Source organism: Balaenoptera acutorostrata, chromosome 6 (assembly GCF_949987535.1).
Source record: "Balaenoptera acutorostrata chromosome 6, mBalAcu1.1, whole genome shotgun sequence".
Taxonomy (NCBI): domain Eukaryota; kingdom Metazoa; phylum Chordata; class Mammalia; order Artiodactyla; family Balaenopteridae; genus Balaenoptera; species Balaenoptera acutorostrata.
Window position 1 is genome coordinate 81496169 of NC_080069.1, and position 18831 is coordinate 81514999.

The following is an 18831-nucleotide window of genomic DNA, read 5'->3' on the forward strand; positions in this document are numbered from 1 at the left end:
TAAATGGACCTTGATTGGTCCCAGATGACCTGCAGAGGACCTGCCAACACCTGGGTGGGTATCGGCCATTTCCTCCCTATAACTGTGCAGGAATTCTGGCCCAATGTGACCAGAGCTCCCCCACCCAATAACTGAAAAATCTTTATTAAAAAATATGTAAAAAGGGACTTTAAATATTGGCTCTTTTTTTTTCTTTTTTAAAACACAAGAAATCAAATCAAATTTGGTTCATGCTGCATCATCTGTTTTCAAATCTCTTAGAAACTGCTATACCTGGTGATCACATTCTCAAGTGAATGAAAAATTCTGACCTATGATGTATATATTGTACATTTTTCATGAAATGAGGTGGTAGGAAACAAATTAATACTATTGAAAATGATCTCTTCTGAATCTCAATTTCTCTTTTCTATGAAGTGTACATTAGTGTAGCTGCATTGAGGAAAGTAGTCTTTTTTGGGCCGACCAAGGAATTTTGTTACTGTTTATTCATGGTTCTAAGCTCAGGATGTCAGATGCCTTACTCCCTGCCTTAAAAAGGGAGTTCCCAAATGACTATTCTTATAAATCTGGTCTTTCTCCTGGGGCCCGTCTGTACTTTTAACCACAATGGCTTTGACACAGGAGGCATGGCTTCAGGTTGTCATATGTCCTTTTGCCTATCTGTAGCAAACGCATGTACGCTGAGACCAGAGTTTCTCAACTTCGGGACTTTTGACATTTTTGGCCAGATAATTTCCTGTTGGGATTGTCTTGTGCATTGTAAGATGTGTAGCAGTGTCCCTGGCTTGACTCACTGGATGCCACCAGTCCCCTCCGTCTAGGTTTTTTTTTTTTTTTTTTTAATTAATTAATTAATTAATTTGGCTGCGACAGATCTTAGCTGCGGCACGCGAGCTCTTTGTTGTGGTGCGCGGGCTTCTCTCTAGTTGTGGCACTCTGGCTCTAGAGCACAGGGGCTCAGTAGTTGCGGCGTGTGGGCTTAGTCGCCCCCGTGGCACGTGGGATCTTAGTTCCCCAACCAGGGATCAAACCTGGGTCCTGTGCATTGGAAGGCGGAGTCTTAACCACTGGATCACCAGGGAAGTCCCCCCTCCATCTAGTTATAACAACCAAAAATGTCTCCAGACATTGCCAAATGTCCCCTGGGGAACAGAGTCACCCAGTTGAGAAAAACATGCACCAATAGTTAAAATGCTCTAGATGTTTATTAACTAAACTGTATACTAAACACAGTTAACTTTAAACTTCTAATGAGTAGAGAAGCTATTGGTAAAGTTTAAACATCTGACATTTAAAATATTTTTATAATAAAGATGACTAAACCAGTGTTCTTCGTGAATGGCCACGTGTATTCTGCCAGGTTTTATCGCCAAAGAAATCTCAAGTGTTTGATGCAGCTGTTAAATTTCTAAAGTTTAAAATGTGGAAGCTAAAACGGGGTTATACAGCAGTTTTCATTTTTCTCTTTAGTGTGCTCATTGTCTTTCAGTTTTTTTTTAAGGTGATGGAGTATCAGTGGACCATGGTTATTGATTTGAAAAAATTGACACAATCCCTAATATTAGAACAACAAACAAAAAATTTTAAGCAAAAATTTTAAAAGAGAGACTCAATCTAAGTCATGTTCAGAGTGGAATTTAGTTTTAAAAGAAATTTAAAACTTTTTGCCTAACAGCAATAACTAGGACAACCATGTGTTTCTGTAGTCTGAGATGTCCTAATTTTATAAAAGAGAATGCTAAGTAATATATGATATTGCTTATCAGAAGGAAAAATGTCCTGCAAGTATAATCCTCTTTTTTTAGACCATGGGAGGTTGAAAACATTGCCCTGGTTATAAACGATGCATCCTTAGAGAAATCAGACTAATTTGTAAGACTCAGGACTGGCTACATAATTTGTGGGGCCCCTTGTTTAAATATTATGAAGAATTTCAGGGTGGTGACAGACAGCTGAGCGCTAAGCAAAGCTCAGGGTCCTGTGCAACAGCACACAGGAAACTGGCCCTGGTAAAACTCTGTCCATAGCTCAAAAGAGGATTGTGGTTACAAATGCAAATCCAGAGAAGTGTTCCTGCTGCCATGAAGCACCCAGAATTTCTGATTCTTTGATTGTCCAAATATTTCCAATCAGGAGTCTATGTGTATTTGATAATCAGTGCACTAAATTTACTACGAACTTCCTCCCATGATTAATTTTTCTTTTGCTAAAGAGGGAGCCAGATAGTTTGCGAGGGACCTGGGCACCTGCACCTGTTTACTCATTGAACAGCTATTTATTGAGCACCTGTTGGATGCCAGGCATTGTCAGCTCTGGGGCTGCAGCTGTGAATGGGATAGAGGGTCCCTGCCTTTATGAACCATTTAGTCTAGTGGCTGGTTGGTGGGGGGCAGGGGGCTGACTGGCATATAGTCACACAGGCAATCACAGTCATAAGTGGTACTTCAGAAAAGCACAGATGTCCAGAGAACATTTAACCTGGGGCCCTAACCTAGTTTAGGGGAGGGAATTACTCAGGGTAGGTCCACCTAAAAAGAGACATTTAAAATGAGGCCTTAAAAATTAGAAGGAAGTAGTCAGGTGAGTTAGGGTTTAAAGTTCCAGGCTGAAATGGTTGAGACCAAGGAAGGAACGTGGCTTGGGATGAGGCCTCTTGGGTCATTTTTTGGACTTCGGACTTTAATGAAAAGGTAGGGAGATCTCATTGAAAGCTTTCAAATGGGAGATGAGATGATTAGATTTGGGTTTAAAAAATGATATTGTCACTGCTGTGTTTGGAGGGGTAAGCCCTGTTGGCATATACAGTGCCTTTGTGCAAACCAGAAAAAGGCTTCCCTTCTGGGTGGACCAATTAGAAAAGGTGTACTGTTTGTCCCACCAGATCAGGCCTAAAGGCAGCCCCCTGAGCCAGTCACTTTGTGTGGGCACAGCCTGTGCAGTCATGTGTGGCTACCCTGGGGAGGGGGAGAATTGGGTGCAATAGTGCAAAGGCTTTTCAGGCACCCAGGGATAGAGGGGGGGCTTGGGAGGGAGGGAGAGAGGGAGAGAGACATTGAGTTTGTAGTTAAAAATCAGTAAGAAGGTAGTGACTATTTGGATATAGTTGATAGAGAGGGAGGTATCAAGGATGATTTAAAAGTTTGGCATAAATACCTGAGTGGGATAGGATGGTGAAACCATTTATGGTTGAAGGCACTAGAGGAGGAGTGGGTTGGTACAGGGTGGGAGAGGGAAGGAAATTCCATTCATATCTGTTTGCTTGTGAGACGTCCAGGTGGAGTCAGGGAGTAGGCAACGGGAACTCCTGAAAGAGATCTGGGGTGGAAATGACATGTTTGGGAGGTATTGCAAATAATCATTGCATATGAAAAAGATCCTCCAGTGCTCCGCTAGCTCAGTCTGTCAGAGCATGAGATGCTTAAAAAAGATCATCCAAAGAGGGGTGTAGAATGAGAAGCGGAGGGGGCTGGTCCTGGAGAGTTTGATCATTGTGCTCAGATGAAGAGGAGAAATTGGTTAAGACTGAGAAGCCAGGTACACCTGCGGGGTAGGGAGGAAATATGGGGTCTGTGGCCCACTCTTTGCTTGTTTCTTTTTGGCTTGTTTTTTCAAATTGAGATTGAAGAAACTTGAACGTATTCTGATGCTGTTGGGAAGTTTCTAGCAGAGATGGGAGAGGCTGAGGATGTGGGAGTGAGAAGGGACCCTAGGTAGCCTCAGGATGAGACTGGTCACTAGAAAGACCAAGTAATTAAGAGGGTTGGAACTTTTCAGCCCCACACGGTGACCTCTGGGAAGGGGAGGAGGTGCTAGGGATTGGGTTATAAAAACACTGGAACAACACCGTTTGGAGAGCTTCTGGGTTGCTGCACACATCAAGGTGCTGAGCGGGGGCAGTCTGCCGGGAGGAGAAGCCAGGAAGCTCGGCACCCGTTCCCCTATACCTTGCCCTATGTATCTCTTCCTTTGGGCTGTTGCTGAGTTGTATGCTTTCTAATAAACTGTAGTAGTAAGTAAAGTGTTTTCTGGAATCCTAGCTGTGCTAGCAAATTTTTGAACCTGGGGTTGGGGTGTCATGAGAAACGCTGAATTCACGGAACCCCCAAATTTATAATTTGCCTGGGCACCCCACTTGCAGCTGATGACTGAAGTGCGGGCAGTCTTGTGGGACTCAGCCGTTAATCTGTGGGGTCTGGGCTGACTGCAGCTAGTTCGTGACAGAATTGAACTGAATGGTTGAGTACCCAGTTGGTGTCAGAATTGGTGGGCGTCAGGAAGAAAAACCCCGCGTTTGGTGTCAGAAGTGTTGTAAAAAGCACCTCAGCCCCACGTACCTGAAATAGCCTCTTACTACCTTTTCTTCAAATCACTTCCCACCTTTCACCTTATACTTTTTTTTTCTTTTTTTTTTAAGATGATTAACAGCAGGATTCGCAGTGTTTGAGAATCAATTGAAATATGACTTTATAGCTACTTTTTAAAATTTATTTTTATTTATTTATTTATTTTTGGCTGTGTTGGGTCTTCGTTTCCGTGCGAGGGCTTTCTCTAGTCGCGGCAAGCGGGGGCCACGCTTCATCGCGGTGCGCGGGCCTCTCACTATCGCGGCCTCTCTTGTTGCGGAGCACAGGCTCCAGACACGCAGGCTCAGTAGTTGTGGCGCACGGGCCCAGTTGCTCCGCGGCATGTGGGATCTTCCCGGACCAGGGCTCGAACCCGTGTCCCCTGCATTGGCAGGCAGATTCTCAACCACTGCGCCACCAGGGAAGTCCTCACCTTATACTTGATGACTAAAGGCATTAATGCTCACCTGAGAGCTTATTTTGATGGACATCAAGGCCCCTGGGGTGGGGGGGAGGCTTCTGGAGGGGAAGGGTCTTCCCAGGCTCCCTCCTCAATGTGCAGGTACATGTCCAAGTTCTCAATGTTGACTATACATTAGGAACACTTGGGAGCTTTAAAAATTCCTGCCACTCAGGTCAAACTGCAGACCAATTCCATCGAATCTCAGGGAGGGGGATCGGTATTCTTGGAAAGCTCCCCGGTAGTTCCAACATGTGTACAGCCAAGGTTGAGAGCCACTCCCTCGGCTACCAGACCATTTAAAGCCATTCTGCCCCATTGAGCTCCAGCCTATTACCTGGAATTTACTGTATTTGCCTATTGTGTAAGAACAATTAGGTTGAGACCATTATGAACGAAATAGATTGGCATCCAAAGCAGGAGGCAAATGACGATTCTGTGGGGGTGTTGAAGGAAAGTATAAGACCTTCTATTTATAATTTTGTAAATATTTAAGAAGGAAACCAAGCTGTCTTACTAGTTAAAGCCTGTGTTGCCAGTGGTGCCTTCTGGATCTGCTATACTGTGCGAGGAGTGTGATTTCCTAAGGAGGAGGAGGAGGCTGGGATTCCTCGCCCAGGTGGGGCCCTCCTCACCTCGCCCTTAAGCATATTGTGAAGTGTTGGAATTTGCCAGTGACAGGGTATCATTGAGTTATGTAGTTGTTTTATCAACACAAAGGCTTTAAATCATGGCATCTCTCAAACAGTGAACTGAGACTTAGCTGTGAGTGGGTTACAGGTGTCCTGAGATTTGATTCTCAGCCACGGGAGCTGAAGTTGAGCATTCGCCTCGTTGGATGTGTGTCAGGGCATGAGAGAGAATTGCAGCTTCAGGTGGTAGATGCTTTACCATCCTTTATAATGCTCTGGGGAGGGAGCGTGACCATCTTCGCACCACTTGGCATCCCTGGTTCTCTTCCCGGCACCCACCTAAGAGCGGTTGAGTTTACAGGTGTCTGCATCTTTTTTTAACAAAAGACAAGGTTTCCAGATTTGCTGCCCTTTCCCAGTTTTGCTGTGCCTGTCAGTAGTTGCAGCTACTTTGGAGAGCAGGAACAATCCAAGATAAGTGTGAAATTCTCACAAGAAGAGGGGGAGTGACTGCTTTTCAGAAGAAATTTATGCTACAGAGGCATTTGGAAATAACCATTTGGAAAACGTTTGCATTAGGATGTGAACATGTTGCCAAGAAATATGGTAGATTTGTGAGTTATCAAAACTCTCCCCTTCCCAAAAGAAAAAACTTGTTATTTTTATTTTATTTATTTATTTATTTAAAATTAATTAATTAATTAATTTTTATTTTTGGCTGAGTTGGGTCTTTGTTGCTGCGCACGGGCTTTCTCTAGTTGCGGCGAGCGGGGCTACTCTTCGTTGTGGTGTGCGGGCTTCTCATTGCGGTGGCTTCTCTTGTTGCGGAGCACGGGCTCTAGGCCCGTGGGCTCAGTCGCTGTGGCTTGCAGGGGCTTAGTTGCTCCGCCGCTTGTGGGATCTTCCCGGACCAGGGGTCGAACCCGTGTCCCCTGCATTGGCAGGCGGATTCTTACCCGCGCCCCCTGCAGTGGAAGCGTGGAGTCTCAACCACTGGACCGCCAGGGAAGTCCCAGAAAAAACTTTTAAAAACTTGGAAACAGAATTGTCTACCTGTTAAAATGTTTTAGGTGAAGAATATCAGTAAGTTTTGAATCTATTTGTTGAATTTATAAAAATGTGACACCTGAGACTAATTGCAAGAATGACTGATTGAAACTTTACCAGTTGACTCTCATCAAGGAGCTTTTTATAATTGGTCAATAGACAGAAAAGTATCAAGATTTGGGAAGCAGAGCTAAGTGTGTTCTGCTGTTTTTCCAGTGTATCCCTGTCACCCCAGACAGCCATTAAAGCAAAATGTTACAGTACACTGAGCTTGGAAGCAGTCATTCAAGCGCTGGATCGCAAAGTAATTGGGGGTTTTCAAAAATAGTGAAGCATATTTAATATATTGCTTTCATTACAAATATTAATAAAAATTTGTAGTGAGCAAGAACTCTTGTGCCCTAAGTGACTAAGCTAATAGGTTTTATTTCCTCTTGCGCCACCTTTTTGTTTTGTAATGCACATCATTTAAGGTACATATGTACAGTAGTACATGTAATTATTAAAGAAATATACATATATTGAAGGTACTTAAAGCTTTTACTCTTAGTATTTGTAGTAAAAATTTTGCAAGCTTATCATTAAAAACTTTGAGTCAAACTGCTGTGTCTCTCCTCCACCCCGCCACACACATAGGACAGTCTGAAAACTTGCTTTCCTTGTAAACTTTAATCTAAAACTGCCTCTTTCCCATGATACGCTCCTGTAGCTCACTCAGTGGAAAATAAAACTGCTATTAGAGTAAAAATAAGTGCTCAAACTCTGGAAGGAATTGAATGCTGTGTCTTGTTTCCCTTGAAATGTGTACATTAAACTTCCTTTAAACAAGCCACTTTGAACACTTTAAAAAACAAGCACAAAAAGCCATGGAACTTCCAAGAAATCTTGTCGTCAGTCCTTTGCTCTGGGACAGGTAAATGCTTTAAGTCATGTGGCTTCCCTTTCACTAGCCACGTCATTGCTGTTGTCCGTGCACCCGTACAAGCCAGTTTGGGTATTTTTGGCAAGCAGAGATTGGTGGAGGGCTGCAGTTCTCTGGGCAGGTGAAGGTTAAAACGCCAGTCCAGGTCAGCTGTGTCCTGTCTGGGGGCTCTGATTGCCTCTCCCGCAAAAGGTTGACTTGAGGCACAGGGTGTCAGACATTCCAGCAGGATTCAGCTGACCATCGTCATGTTGCAGTCAAGTAATCACGAATTTTCTGGAATCAGCAGCTGGACCCAGGAATGCTCCCAGGGCACCATCCCAGGCTATTCGACTTGCCAGGCTTATGTGTCCTTTGGATGTAAGCGTCGGACGTGCCTCTAGAATATCCCTAATCCATCCACATAGACGGAGCACCCTGATCTCATCTTTGTCCACTCTTTTCTCAAATGCCCTGTTAATCAAAGTCATTAGCTTCACCCAGGAAGATCCAGTTCTAACACTCCTGCTAATTAACAAAACCTCTGGTTTGCAGTGAAAATACCTGAAGCACTCGTAGTAGCTGCCACTAGAGTGCGGCTGTCCCAGGAATGTGTTCCTGTTTAGGGCTCTTGACCTCTGTAGCTCCCAGGTATAGATGAAAACCAGCACATTTACATCTTACTGGCTCTGCTGAAGTATTTTAAAAGTACACTGTAGTCAACCTAACAATATTGTGTTGATTGCCTTTTATCAGAGAACTTGCAAGTTCCCTGAAAATAGGCATGGCTATAAAAATACAAGATTTTCAGGACTTCCCTGGCGGTCCAGTGGTTAAGACTCCACGTTCCCAATGCAGGGGAACCCTGGTCTGGGAACTAAGATCCTGCATGCTGCACAGCCCGGCCAAAAAAGGAAAAAAAAAAAAAAAAAAAGATCAAGATTTTCAAACACATGCACAAATCAAAATGAGTGCCTTTGAACACCTTCTTTGGTATCCATGAAAGCAGGACCCTGTGGAGCCCTCCCAAGTACAAAGCCTTTCCATGTCCCACCACTTCTTGTTGTAGGGAAAAAATTTTAGCCTCCTAGACTTTCCCTGAGTTCCAAAGGTCAGATTCAAATAGTTACTACTTAGAGGAGGGAGGGAATGCAGAAACAAAGGAAAGGCAGTCAAGGAACAAATAGTGCAGCCATCAGTCAGGGGGCCCTGGTTTCTCCTGAAGGGATCTCTGATCTCTTTTACGGGAACTAAGGCCCCCCACCCAGGTGGAGGGTGGTAACTTCAGGCCCGTGGGCCCCAGACTGGTTGGAACCAGAAGGCTGATGGTTGAGATTGTTGGAACACCACCCTGTTGCCTCACCACCAACCAATCAGAGGAAGGGCACACACCCTGCAGACCTGACCCCCAAAGTTTGCCTAAAAAAAACTGTTTCCCCAAAACCGTTGAGGAGTTCGGGGTTTTCTGAGCATTGGCAGCCCTGGACTCCTTGTCTGGCGCCTTACAATAAAGGCTGAATTTTCCTTCACCATAACCCAGTGTCAGTAGATTGGCTTTACTGTGCACAGATGCGTGGACCCAAGTTTGGTTCTGTAACATCCTTAGACGTTTCTGGTTATTTTGAGGATTAGCCTCTGTGCTAAATTGGACCCATTAGGAAAGAGACCAGTGTTTGATGGTAGATGTGATTTTGGAACATGGTGAAAGTCAGCCTTACAAGGTAGATTGATCATGCTTAGTAGTACCATTTTGGGGAGGTGGGGTAGGGAGGTTAAAAATAAAGTGTAAATGTAAGAAAATAATACACTAGATTTCTTGTTTGACTCATATAGAGATTTTTTTTCTTTCTTTTTTTGGTTATGAAATTTGACCTGTATTGAAAGGGGATGGAAGAAAAGAAAAGAAGCGATGTTTGATGGCCATTAACCACACAGGAATCAGATTTCCCGTTTGGGTTTCTGTGGCCGGCCCTTCCTATCTCCCCCGCCCCCGTTCCCCTCCCCCACCAAATTGAGTTGAGGCAAAGCAGTAGAGTGTAAAAACGCACATTCTGACAGGGTGAAGTTCAGGGTGAACGCTCAGCCTTTCCACTCACAGTTGACCCTTAGAAAAGTCACTTGTGCCCCTGGGCCCCAGCTTCTTCGTGAGTTAAAGAGGAGAGTGGGGCTTGGGACTAGCTGGATTTTTTCCTTATGGTTGTAATCTGCTGCTCTAAAATGTGTTCTTGGTCAAATTTGAGAAATTCTGAATACCCTGTCCCTTGTACCTGTCTTTAAATATTCATGGTGAGCATTACCATCTTGAGAGCTATTAGAAGGAAGAAGCCTGGGAGTACAGCATCTTGTCCAACTTTCTTTCTGACCACATTTCTCATAATTTATTGGACCGCAGGATCCACCTGACCCCCACAACCTAGTAACTGCCCACCAGAGCTGGTGTTTCTAGCAGGACTAGATGCATTCTCAAGTTTCTTTCAGCTCTACAATGGATGCATTGTTTCCAAAATAGTTTTTTACTGTATTGACCAAGACTATAATTTCCCGCAGAAGGCTCAGCAAGTAACCTTTGTGTGAACTCTTTGAGATCAGGGAGATGCATTATTTGTGATTGTATTTTTCCCCTAGAACCTATATGATAGGTTTTGTATAACACAGTGTTTTGTATAATAGCTGCTTGTGTGGAATTAAGTGTATTCAGGTATTTGTCAATAAACTTGAGATACAGTTTCTTATTTGAGGGGCGGGGTGTCTGAAAAAAGTTAGATATGAGTTAAAGATTTGAACAATGTCCAGATGAGGAAATATAAACAATAATAATGAATAAATTGCTAATGTTCATTGAAGGCTCATTATGTATCAAGTATAGTGTAAGTACATTACAGGTTGGCTCACTTATTCTCTATAAAAACTAATGTATGATCCTTAACCCAAATAAATTGCTTAAAATTATTATTTTTTAACATCTTTATTGGAGTAGAATTGCTTTACAATGGTGTGTTAGTTTCTGCTTTATAACAAAGTGAATCAGCTATACATATACATATATCCTCATATCTCCTCCCTCTTGTGTCTCCTTCCCACCCTCCCTATCCCACCCCTCTAGGTGGTCACAAAGCACCAAGCTTATCTCCCCACGCCACACAGCCGCCTCCCACTAGCTATCTATTTTACATTTGGTAGTATATATAAGTCCATGCCACTCTCTCACTTCGTCCCAGCTTACCCTTCCCCCTCCCCAGGTCCTCAAGTCCATTCTCTACGTCTGCGTCTTTATTCCTGTCCTGCCCCTAGGTTCTTCAGAACCATTTTCTTTCTTTTTTTTTTTTTTTAGATTCCATATATATGTGTTAGCATACGGTATTTGTTTTTCTCATTCTTACTTCACTCGGTATGACAGACTCTAGGTCCATCCACCTCACTACAAATAACTCAATTTCGTTTCTTTTTATGGCTGAGTAATATTCCATTTTATATATGTGTCACATCTTCTTTATCCATTCATCTGTCGATGGACACTTAGTTGCTTCCATGTCCTGGCTATTGTAAATAGAGCTGCAATGAACATTTTGGTACATGACTCTTTATGAATTATGGTTTTCTCTGGGTATATGCCCACTAGTGGGATTGCTGGGTTGTATGGTAGTTCTATTTTTAGTTTTATAAGAAACCTCCATACTGTTCTCCATAGTGGCTGTATCAATTTACATTCCCACCAACACTGCAAGAGGGTTCCCTTTTCTCCACACCCTCTGCAGCATTTATTATTTGTAGAATTTTTGATGATGGCCATTCTGACTGGTGTGAGGTGATACCTCACTGTAGTTTTGATTTGCATTTCTCTAATGACTAGTGATGTTGACCAGTCTTTCATGTGTTTGTTGGCAGTCTGTATATCTTCTTTAGAGAAATGTCTATTTAGGTCTTCTGTCCATTTTTGGACTGGGTTGTTTGTTTTTTTGATATTGAGCTCATGAGCTGCTTGTAAATTTTGGAGATTAATCCTTTGTCAGTTGATTCATTTACAGATATTTTCTCCCATTCTGAGGGTTGTCTTTTCGTCTTGTTTAGGGTTTCCTTTGCTGTGCAAAAGCTTTTAAGTTTCATTAGATCCCATTTGTTTATTTTTGTTTTTATTTCTATTTCTCTAGGAGGTGGGTCAAAAAGGATCTTGCTGTGATTTATGTCACAGAGTGTTCTGCCTATGTTTTCCTCTAATAAGAGTTTTATAGTGTCTGGCCTTACATTTAGATCTTTAATTCATTTTGAGTTTATTTTTGTGTATGGTGTTAGGGAGTGTTCTAATTTCATTCTTTTACATTTAGCTGTCCAGTTTTCCCAGCACCACTTATTGAAGAGGCTGTCTTTTCTCCATTGTATATGCTTGCCTCCTTTATCAAAAATAAGGTGACCATATGTGCGTGGGTTTATCACTGGGCTTTCTATCCTGTTCCATTGATCTATATTTCTGTTTTTGTGCCAGTACCATACCATACTGTCTTGATTACTGTAGCTTTGTAGTATAGTCTGAAGTCCGGGAGCCTGATTCCTCCAGCTCCATTTTTCTTTCTCAGGATTGCTTTGGCTATTCGGAGTCTTTTGTGTCTCCATACAAATTGTGAAATTTTTTGTTCTAGTTCTGTGAAAAATGCCATTGGTAGTTTAATAGGGATTGCATTGAATCTGTAGGTTGCTTTGGGTAGTATAGTCATTTTCACAATGCTGATTTTTCCAATCCAAGAACATGATATATCTCCCATCTGTTGGTATCATCTTTAATTTCTTTCATCAGTGTCTTATAATTTTCTGCATACAGGTCTTTTGTCTCCTTAGGTAGGTTTATTCTTTGGTATTTTATTCTTTTTGTTGCAGTGGTAAATGGGAGTGTTTCCTTAATTTCTCTTTCAGATTCTTCATCATTAGTGTATAGGAATGCAAGAGATTTCTGTGCATTAATTTTGTATCCTGCTACTTTACCAAATTCATTGATTAGCTCTAGTAGTTTTCTGGTAACATCTTTAGGATTCTCTATGTATAGTATCATGTCATCCACAGACAGTGACAGCTTTACTTCTTCTTTTTCCGATTTGGATTCCTTTTATTTCTTTTTCTTCTCCGATTGCTGTGGCTAAAACTTCCAAAACTATGTTGAATAATAGTGGTTAGAGTGGGCAACCTTGTCTTGTTCCTGATCTTAGAGGAAATGGTTTCAGTTTTTCACCATTGAGAATACCCATTGGCTGTGGGTTTGTCATATATGGACTTTATTATGTTGAGGTAAGTTCCCTCTATGCCTACTTTCTGGAGGGTTTTTATCATAAATGGATGTTGAATTTTGTCGAAAGCTTTTTCTGCATCTATTGAGATGATCATGTGGTTTTTATTCTTCAATTTGTTAATATGGTGTATCATATTGATTGATTTGCGTATATTGAAGAATCCTTGCATTCCTAGGATAAACCCCACTTGATCATGGTGTATGATCCTTTTAATGTGTTGTTGGATTCTGTTTGCTAGTATTTTGTTGACGATTTTTGCATCTATGTTCATCAGTGATATTGGCCTGTAGTTTTCTTTCTTTGGGACATCGTTGTCTGGTTTTGGTATCATGGTGATGGTGGCCTCATAGAATGAGTTTGGGAGTGTTCCTTCCTCTGCTATATTTTGTAAGAATTTGAGAAGGATAGGTGTTAGCTCTTCTCTAAATGTTTGATAGAATTTGCCTGTGAAGCCATCTGGTCCTGGGCTTCTGTTTGTTGGAAGATTTTAAATCTCTGTTTCAATTTCAGTGCTTGTGATTGGTCTGTTTATATTTTCTCTTTCTTCCTGGTTCAGTCTCGGAAGGTTGTGCTTTTCTAAGAATTTGTCCATTTCTTCCAGGTTGTCCATTTTATTGGCATATAGTTGCATGTAGTAATCTCTCATTATCCTTTGTATTTCTGCAGTGTCAGTTGTTACTTCTCCTTTTTCATTTCTAATTCTATTGATTTGAGTCTTCTCCTTTTTATTTCTTGATGAGTCTGGCTAATGGTGTATCAATTTTGTTTATCTTTTCAAAGAACCAGCTTTTAGTTTTATTGATCTTTGCTACTGTTTCCTTCATTTATTTTTCATTTATTTCTGATCTGATCTTTATGATTTCTTTCCTCCTGCTAACTTTGGGGTTTTTTTGTTCTTTCTTTAATTGCTTTAAGTGTAAGGTTAGGTTGTTCATTTGAGATATTTTGTTTTTTAAGGTAGGATTGTATTGCTATAAAGTTCCCTCTTAGAACTGCTTTTGCTGCATCCCATAGGTTTTGGGTCATCGTGTTTTCATTGTCATTTGTTTCTAGGTATTTTTTGATTTCCTCTTTGATTTCTTCAGTGATCTCTTGGTTTTTAAGTAGTGTATTGTTTAGCCTCCATGTGTTTGTATTTTTTACAGATTTTTTCCTGTAATTGATATCTAGTCTTATAGCATTGTGGTTGGAAAAGATACTTGATATGATTTCAGTTTTCTTAAATTTACCAAGGCTTGATTTGTGACCCAAGATATGATGTATCCTGGAGAATGTTCCATGAGCACTTGAGAAGAACGTGAATTCAGTTGTTTTTGGCTGGAATGTCCTATAAATATCAATTAAGTCCACCCTGTTTAATGTATCATTTAAAGCTTGTGTTTCCTTATTTATTTTCATTTTGGATGATCTGTCCATTGGTGAAAGTGGGGTGTTAAAAGTCCCCTACTATGATTGTGTTGCTGTCGATTTCCCCTTTTATGGCTGTTAGTATTTGCCTTATGTATTGAGGTGCTCCTATGTTGGGTGCATAAATATTTACAATTGTTATATCTTCTTCTTGGATTGATCCCTTGATCATTATGTAGTGTCCTTCTTTGTCTCTTATAATATTCTTTGTTTAAAAGTCTCTTTTGTCTGATATGAGAATTGCTATTCCAGCTTGTTTTTGATTTCCTTTTGCATGGAATGTCTTTTCCCATCCTCTCATTTTTGGTCTGTATGTGTCCCTAGGTCTGAAGTGAGTCTCTTGTAGACAGCATATATACTGGTCTTGTTTTTGTATCCATTCAGCCAGTCTGTGTCTTTTGGTTGGAGCATTTAATCCATTTACATTTAAGGTACTTATCGATATGTATGTTCCTATTACCATTTTCTTAATTGTTTTGGGTTTGTTATTGTGGGTCTTTTCCTTCTCTTGTGTTTCCTGTCTAGAGAAGTTCTTTAAGCATTTGTTGTAAAGCTGGTTTGGTGGTGCTGACTTAGCGTTTGCTTGTTTGTAAAGGTTTTAATTTCTCTGTTGAATCTCAATGAGATCCTTGCTGGATAGAGTAATCTTGGTTGTAGGTTTTTCCCTTTCATCACTTTAAGTATGTCCTGCCACTCCCTTCTGGCTTGCAGAGTTTCTGCTGAAAGATCAGCTGTTAACCTTATGGGGATTTCCTTATATGCTATTTGTTGTTTTTCCCTTGCTGCTTTTAATATTTTTTCTTTGTATTTAATTTTTGATAGTTTGATTAATATGTGTCTTGGTGTGTTTCTCCTTGGATTTATCCTGTATGGGACTCTCTGCGCTTCCTGGACTTGATTACTTCCTTTCCCATATTGGGGAATTTTTCAACTATAATCTCCTCAAATATTTTCTCAATCCCTTTCTTTTTCCCTTCTTCTTCTGGGACCCCTATAATTCGAATGTTGGTGTGTTTAATGTTGTCCCAGAGGTCTCTGAGACTGTTCTCGATTCTTTTCATTCTTTTTTCTTTATTCTGCTCTGCAGTAGTTATTTCCACTATTTTATCTTCCAGGTCACTTATCTGTTCTTCTGCCTCAGTTATTCTGCTATTGATTCCTTCTAGAGAATTTTAAATTTCATTTATTGTGTTGTTCATCATTGTTTGTATACTCTTTAGTACTTCTAGGTCCTTGTTAAACGTTTCTTGTATTTTCTCCATTCTGTTTCCAAGATTTTGGATCATCTTTACTAGCATTACTCTGAATTCTTTTTCAGGTAGACTGCCTATTTCCTCTTCATTTGTTTGGTCTTTTGGGTTTTTACCTAGCTCCTTCATCTGCTATGTTTTGCTTTACTTACTGTGTTTGGGGTCTCCTTTTCGCAGGCTGCAGGTTCATAGTTCCCGTTGTTTTTGGTGTCTGTCCCCAGTGGGTAAGGTTGGTTCAGTGGCTTGTGTAGGCTTCCTGGTGGAGGGGACTGGTGCCTGTGTTCTGGTGGATGAGGCTGGATCTTGTCTTTCTGGTGGGCAGGACCGTGTCTGGTGGTGTGTTTTGGGGTGTCTGTGACTTTATTATGATTTTAGGCAGTCTCTGCTAATGGGTGGGGTTGTGTTCCTGTCTTGCTAGTTGTTTGGCATAGGGTGTCCAGCACTGTATAGCTTGCTGGTCGTTGAGTGGAGCTGGGTCTTAGCGTTGAGATGGAGAGCTCTGGGAGAGCTTTCGCCATTTGATATTACATGGAGCTGGGAGGTCTCTGGTGGACCAGTGACCTGAACTTGGTTCTCCCACCTCAGCGACTCAGGCCTGACATCCGTTCGGAGCACCAAGACCCTGTCAGCCACACGGCTGAGGAGAAAAGGGAGAAAAAAAGAAAGAAAGAAAAATAAAGTGAAATAAAATAATTAATGTAAAAAATAATTATTAAAAATAAAAAAGTTAAAATGTAATAAAAAAAAAAAAGAAAGAAAAGAGAGAAAGAAGATAGCAACCAAACCAAAAAACAAATCCTCCAATGATAACAAGCACTAAAAACTATACTAAAAAAAGAAAAAATGGACAGACAGAACCCTAGGACAAATGGTAAAAGCAAAGCTGTACAGGCAGAATCACACACAGAAGCATACACATACACACTCACAAAAAGGGAAAAAGGGAAAAAAATATATATATCGTTGCTCCCAAAGTCCACCTCCTCAATTTGGGATGATTCCTTGTCTATTCAGGTATTCCACAGATGCAGGGTACATCAGGTTGATTGCGGAGATTTAATCCGCTGTTCCTGAGGCTGCTGGGAGAAATTTCCCTTTCTCTTCTTTGTTCACACAGCTCCTGGGGTTCAGCTTTGGATTTGTCCCCGCCTCTGCGTGTAGGTCGCCTGAGGGCATCTGTTCTTCACTCAGACAGGACGGGGTTAAAGGAGCAGCTGCTTCGGGGGCTCTGGCTCACTGAGCCCGGGGGGAGGGAGGGGTACAGATGCGGGGCGAGCCTGCGGCGGCAGAGGCCGGTGTGACGTTGCAACAGCCTGACGTGCACCGTGTGTTCTCCCGAGGAAGTTGTCCCCGGATCACGGGACCCTGACAGTGGTGGGCTGCACAGGCTCCCGGGAGGGGAGGTGTGGATAGTGACCTGTGCTCGCACACAGGCTTCTTGGTGGCGGCAGCAGCAGCCTTAGCACCTCATGCCCGTCTCTGGGGTCCGCGCTGATAGCCAGGGCTTGCGCCCATCTCTGGAGCTTGTTTAGGCGATGCTCTGAATTCCCTCTCCTTGCGCACTCCGAAACAATGGTCTCTTGCCCCTTAGGGAGCTCCAAACCTTTTCCCGGACTCCCTCCTGGCTAGCTGTGGCGCACTAGCCCCCTTCAGGCTGTGTTCACGCCGCCAACCCCAGTCCTCTCCCTGCGATCCGACCTCCGAAGCCCGAGTCTCAGCTCCCAGCCCCCGCCCACCCAGGCGGGTGAGCAGACAAGCCTCTCGGGCTGGTGAGTGCTGGTCGGCCCTGATCCTCTGTGCAGGAATCTCTCCGCTTTGCCCTCTGCACCCGTTTCTGCGCTCTCTTCCGTGGCTCCGAAGCTTCCCTCCCCCCACCCCGTCTCTGCCAGTGAAGGGTCTTCCTAGTGTGTGGAAACTTTTCCTCCTTCACAGCTCCCTCCCACTGGTGCAGGTCCCATCCCTATTCTTTTGTCTGTGTTTGTTCTTTTTTCTTTTGCCCTACCCAGGTATGTGGGGAGTTTCTTGCCTTTTGGGAAGTCTGAGATCTTATGCCAGCGTTCAGTAGGTGTTCTGTAGGAGTTGTTCTATATGTAGATGTATTTCTGATGTATTTGTGGGGAGGAAGGTGATCTCCACATCTTACTCCTCCACCATCTTGAAGGTCTCCAAATTATTATTATTTTAACCAGCAAAGAAGCTGAAACTTGGAGAGCTTAAGGCCTTATGAAAGCGTGAGTTGGTGGATGATGGTGTCCAGTGTTTGAACTGGGTAGTCTGGCTTTAGAGTTGAAATCATTGCTACCAGACTCTCCTTCCTCTCACATGTAAACATACTGGAGAAAATATTGAGCCACTAGTAATCAAAGAAATAGAAAAGGAAACCTCTCTGATGTATCATTTTACAGTTACAGTAGGTCAAAAATAATTATACAGGGGCTTCCTTGGTGGCGCAGTGGTTGAGAATCTGCCTGCCGGTGCAGGGGACATGGGTTCGAGCCCTGGTCTGGGAGGATCCCACATGCCGCGGAGCAACTGGGCCCATGAGCCACAATTGCTGAGCCTGCGTGTCTGGAGCCTGTGCTCCGCAACAAGAGAGGCCGCGATAGTGAGAGGCCCGCGCACCGCGATGAAGAGTGGCCCCCCACTTGCCGCAACTAGAGAAAGCCCTCACACAGAAACGAAGACCCAACGCAGCCATAAATAAATAAATAAATAAATAAAGAGTCAATTTGTATTTGTAACCTAAAATATTAAAAAAAAATTATACAGTATATGAATAGGTAACACATAGTAAAGATAATTCTAGAGTAAATATAGAGAAAATGATACTCAGATATTAGGGTACTCAGATATTTACTCAGTATAAGTAAATACTATAGTCCATTTGAAAGGCAATCAAGAGCCATAGAAATTTATAGATTTTGATCCAAGACTCCTCCTGGAATTCCAAGGAAAAGCAAAGATACGAGTATATTCAAACATGTCCATAGCTCATGTTTATATCAGTATAATTTGGAAATACCCTTTAGTATCCAGCCACAAGGCACACACTAATTGGGGCAGAAACAATGAAGACATTTTGATATCCATTGAATGAAAAAAGCAGAACAGAAAACCGAATCCCAGCTGCTGTCACATCTGAGCACAAATGTAAAACAGTCGTGCCCCTGGATAGGCATCAGAAAGGAACACGTAAATGACATGTAGCTGGACTGAGACTCTAAACAGCTTTTAGTTTGTTCAGAGATTATTGTTACCGTCATGCTTTGCAAACCTGTCAGTATTTAACCGGAGCTTATGTTGGAGCACTGGGGCCATTTTATCTCAATTTACAATTAAAAACAATTCCTGAAGTGAAAATTAAAAATTCACATATTACAAAAGTGAATAAGTACCTCTCTCCCCTGCCTCCCCAGACTAAAAGATGATCACTAAATGGTTTTGGGTACGTGCCTCTCAGATTTTTCCAGTGCACATTTACGATATGTTTGGAGGCTTCTTTTTTTAATGGG

General features: G+C 42.2%; 1 protein-coding gene across 8 annotated transcripts in view; it reads left to right on the forward strand.

Moving 5' to 3' along the window:
* GCNT1 (glucosaminyl (N-acetyl) transferase 1) overlaps positions 1 to 18831 on the forward strand; it is a 228461-nt gene that overhangs the window by 1945 nt on the left and 207685 nt on the right. The window lies entirely within an intron of this gene.